Consider the following 5,592-nt stretch of genomic DNA (forward strand, 5'->3'; position numbering starts at 1 on the left):
AGTGTTAAAAAAGAAAGAATGTGTTTTCCTTCTTTTTAAAACGGTAACATTTATCACATTCTCACGTGCTAATTCTGACCAATCGTAGCAGTCCATTTCACTCTTGTTGACCAGCACATTTGTAACCCTTTCGCATAGTGGTCACTACAGTGGACAGCTATTCAGCTGTTTTCTTTTCATAAACACAACACACAGTGTATATTATTCATTAGTTTGTCAAATTCATAAGTCAAAACATATGCTGTCCATTTAAGTTGACATGTAAAACACTCTTTGAAAAGTGCATGTTTAAAAAAAATCAAGTTCCAACATCTTTTTTTCATGCCTAAAGATGAATAAAAATACTTATGAAAAAAAACCTGAATAAGATTGTCTTTATTCATGCATGAAAGGGTTAAATCGCTCTCATGGTCAAACTTTGTATCCACTGTCAGTGGGATTTTTTTTAATGAACTTTATTGAACAAAAAATGAGTACAAAACATACAAACAGATGAAGTATACAAAAGAACAGAACATAAACACACAAAACCAGGGGCAAAGAAATAATTATATGAATACATGCAAAAATTCACATATTTGCATTGTTTTGAGGGCCTTTTTGTTGGTGGAGTCTGATATTGATTTTATGTACAATTCCACATCCTTTATAAAATGACAGAAATATGATGTTTTATCAGAAAACTTACATTTATGGATAAAAAATTAGCTAAAAGTATTTAAAAAATTATTGTAAAAAACATTCATCGTTTTTCTTGGGGAACTTAAAGAAACGGAATAAAACATTTTCCCATCGTAAAGAAAACTTCCTTAAAATATGGACAAAAACAAATCTGCTAAATTCTTTCTAGAATCTCTGTCTAGAACAGGGGTGGGCAATCTCAGTCCACGAGGGCCGGTGTCCCTGCAGGTTTTAGATCTCACCTTGGGTCAACACACCTGAATCACATGATTAGTTCGTTACCAGGCCTCTGGAGAACTTCAGGACATGTTGAGGAGTTAATTTAGCCATTTAAATCAGCTGTGTTGGTTCGAGGACACATCTAAAACCTGCAGGGACACCGGCCCTCGTGGACTGAGATTGCCCGACCTGGTCTAGAAGAACAGTACCAAAAAAGATGTGTCACAGTTTCTGGATGATCCCCACAGAAAGTGCAATTAGTATTTACTTCTCATTTAAATTTTACAATGTGGTGACTGGCTGGGTAACATTTATGAAGAATTTTAAATTAAACTTCCTTCACCTTATTTACAGTTAGATATTTATGGAGATCATCCAGTCTGTCTTCCAGTTGATATCTGGAACATATCAATTTCAGTACGATATTATATATGGGAGAGAAACGATATCTTCTTGGAATAAACTACGTATTCTCTTATTGTTGTTACCAAGTTCCTGGGAAAAGCAGATTTTTCCCACTGCTGACTCAGCTGGATCAGGGAGAGCGACTGAGGTAGATATTGAGCTGTCAGTGTTTTCATATAACATTATAGTACCTGAGGAAATGGCACCAAGCACCACTGAGAATTCCCGAACACTGACTGGAAAATTATATAGTGCAAGGAATTCGTTTTAAGTAAGTAATTGTCCCTCTTTATTAACCAGCTGAGCCACCAATAGGATCCCATTTTGGACCCAAGTTTCTCCTCCTCAGTGTTGGGACTAACGCGTTATTAAGTAACGCGTTACAGTAACTACGTTATTATTGTGGTAACGAGCATGGTAACTAGTTATTATGCCAAAACCAGGAACGTGTTACTCGTTACTGGGATTTAGATAGGCTCGTTATTCGTTACTTCGTGTGGTGGATATCGCGCGGAGCTTCCACAGATTCAGCAACATTAGCAAGTGGTGGAAGCCAGCAGGTGGATGAAGGAAAAGGGAGGCAAGAGGAGAGACCCGAAGCGGCCGACGGTCCGCGTGTCAGGTGAACTGAACTTCAGGTAAGAAGTTATGACCTGCAGTCTATCTGAGTCAGATATAAACCAAGTTTAGGTGGAGTTTATTTTCGGTATTTTCATACTGCGTGCTAGCTAGCATGACGGAGTTTAGCTGGGCGGGTGCTATGTTACTGATGTTGAACTTTATTTTGTGTATACGGTTAATTATTAGAGTTGCCAACCGTCCCCTAAAAAACAGAATCGTCTGGTATTCAGAGAAAACACTACGCGTTTCGTACTGAGGTGAAAGGGAACACAGTTTGTCCCGGACTTCAGCTACAATGAAAAAGACACAAAGCTGAAGCTGCACAGCTGCCTCTTCTTCTCTCATTCTCTCCTCTCCCGTTTCTACTTCAATCACGAAACTGATCAATGATCAGCTGATCGGCTTTTCTCTCTTGTTTATTTATCGCCCACTTTGCGCCAGAAAGAGGAAACCAGCGGATGTTGTGTTAAACAACAGCAGCACGTTTGATCAGCTGTTGTTAGAATTTGTTTAATATTAATTTCTAGTATCAGCTGATGTTTGCTGGAGCCACAGCTGTAAAGCTGCTGGTCAGGATGTCGGTTTGGATATGTGGTGAGAGGGAAACATGAAGATGAAACCAGGAGATTTCCTTACTGAATCATCAGCGCTGAACAAGTGATGGAGAAACAGGTTTACCTTTTAGGTGACATGAATGAGTTGAAGGGAAGTTATGAACTGTTTCTGAGAGACAAATAACACCAGGATCCTTTTCACGTAGCTGACAGCTGGTAACTGTGCAGGGGCGGGTCTAGCAAAGTTTTGCCAGGGGCCAGGTAGGGCATTAACAGGGAAAGGGGGGACAAGGAAATAATTTTCTTTATTATTCTCATTTAAAATGTCTCGCTTTTAAAAAAATAATTATCTGAGTCTTACAAGAAACGATTGATAGATTGATCCATATATACCATCAGAACAGTGTACATCACTGTCACAACAGTGTTTGTTTTCATTCAAAGGCTTTATGATTTTTCCTATAATGGTGGGCGGTCTCTAGTCAAAATGCCCGGCCGATTTTTTTGTCCCAGTCCAGCTCTGTATGCAGCTCATCTGCAGTCTGGTGTTACCTACATCTTCCTATTCAGAAGGCAGAATTTCCAAGTTCTGAGTACAATCAAAAGCACCACGACTGCAGTTTTTGTGTTGGATGTAAAAGCAGGCTAGAATCATGGCGGCGGTCAACGACGGTCCAGGCGTGATTTCTCTCGTGGAAATGTGCACATTATTTTTCCTTTCTATTGGTAGGTGGCACAGTGCACTTGTGGCAAGTAAGCAAGCTAGAAGACTGACAATCTTGCTGGGTATCCAGTTACGGAAGCAACACATTAACAAGAGAATTCTGAGTAAAACCAAAGTTACTTTCCCTAGTAACTAATTACTTTGAAAGTAACGAGTAACTTGAAGTAACTGAGTTACTTTTTTAGAGAAGTAACTAGTAATGTAACTAAGTTACTAATTTAAAGTAACTTACCCAACACTGCTCCTCCTGGTGGGACAACAATAATTAGACAACAATGCAAACAGAATTTGTAAATGTGAACAATTAATAACATCTTCAAAAAGACACAAGAATGTTCATTAGACTGCCTAAACTAGCATGGCAATGCTGGCCACCACACAGAAGGAAATGTCCAGTGCACTGTAAGACTCAGAATCACTAGTTAAATTGGCTGCTGTGTTGCTTAAGCTGGAAGTGATTGTGATTAACTTCACAAGGTGTCACTGATAGGCTTCCCAACAATAGTACTTGTTATTTCTTTATACAATACTGACTAATTGAACTAATTGAAATACATCCATCCATTCTTTTCCACTTATCCTTGTCAGGGTCGTGGGGTTTCCCCTGCCTATCCCATCTCTCTTAGGGCAAAAGGCAGGGTACACCCGGGACAGGTCACCAGTCTGTCACAGGGCTAACAAATTCACACTCATACCTACGGGCAATTTAGAGTTACCAATTGGACTGTGGGAAGAAGCCGGAGTACCCACACAAATTGTAAATGGCCTGTGTTTGTATAGCACTTTACTAGTCCCTAAGGACCCCAAAGCGCTTTACACATCCAGTCATCCACCCATTCACACACTGGTGATGGCAAGCTACATTGTAGCCACAGCCACCCTGGGGCGCACTGACAGAGATGACTGCTGGACACTGGTGCCACCGGGCCCTCTGACCACCACCAGTAGGCAACGGGTGAAGTGTCTTGCCCAAGGACACAACGACCGAGACTGTCCAAGCTGGGGCTCGAACCGGCAACCTTCCGATTACAAGGTGAGCTCTTGAGCCACGATCGCCCCACACAAACGTAAGGAGAACATGCAAACTCCACACAGAAACACCCCAGCCTGATGGTAGAATTGAACTCAGGACCTTTTTGCTTTTTTTTTTTTTTAATAAATCCAAAATGTTGTAACAACTACAAAATGAAAGAGTATTAGTATAATTTCTCTAAATGTGTAATTTAAGGTAAACAACAAATGATAAATAAATATAGAATTAATACATCCAATCATACATTTAACATAAAGAACAGGAAATATTCCAATATAAAACACATTTTTATTTGTTTATAAAGCACGTCTCTTAACTTTAAAAAAAAAAAACAGTAAAAAACAAACAAACACACCAATGATTAAAAAACCCTAAGATTACATTTATTGTGGTCATATAACATCATCACTGGTTTTAAAAGGGTTTTGAGATAATACCTGACTTTTTAAATAATAAAAATGTTATCAAGGCAGTTTGGAACAGAAGACAGAAAATATACATGGTCTGCGGTGCCACTGCAGGGGGGATGGATTCACCTGTGCAGCATCTGCAATCACGCCTAGCCAGCTTAAAAGTCTGTCCTGTCATTAGAATGTTGTTGTTGTTGGTAATGTGTCCGGCTGTGAGCTGTAAAGCTGCAGCCAAGGGTTGTACAGCAACCGTGTGAGAAAATAAAGCATGCTGAAAAGCACTGAAACGTGGACCGGTCTGCTGTGGAGTTATCACAAAAAGTTACAATAAAACTTTTGTGGAGCCATTGGAGGAATTCACCTCTTCAGACTGAAGGATTTACTTTCTTCTACAGCTTCTTCTCTCTTGGTACTGCTGCTCTTTCTCCATTCTTCAGTATTTGCTGCAATTCAGCTTTAGTACGAGGAGGCTCCTGGGGCTTAATGTTGGGTATATATGCTGGAATAGATGGGAGGGTCTTTTATCACCTTCTGCACGGTGATGTCACACATGCTGGGTTTCTGGGAGTTTCAGTGGACGTATTCAGAGATGAGTTGGTGTTTGTCATTTTTACCAGGTGGTCTAACATGTTCATGGTGATGTTCAGTTTTTAAACTTGCTGGTCTATCTGCTTTTATTGTGCCATAATTACCTCATTAAAATTGCACCACCCCTGTCTTGTTGTTTTGATGCTAATCTCTTCTTTATCTTTCCTGCTTGTTTGGTGTCACGGGTCATAAGTTTGACACCCCTGGTATAAACTGTGAACCTGAAATTTAAACTGGATTCATTTTAAGAATACTAATAACATTGATATCTTGCATTTTTGGAATAAAAAAACAGTTATAACTTTATATATACAAGCAATGAATTTGTTTCTTCTTGTCTATAAGCATCTCCATTAG

Source organism: Oreochromis aureus, linkage group 22 (genome assembly GCF_013358895.1).
Source record: "Oreochromis aureus strain Israel breed Guangdong linkage group 22, ZZ_aureus, whole genome shotgun sequence".
Taxonomy (NCBI): domain Eukaryota; kingdom Metazoa; phylum Chordata; class Actinopteri; order Cichliformes; family Cichlidae; genus Oreochromis; species Oreochromis aureus.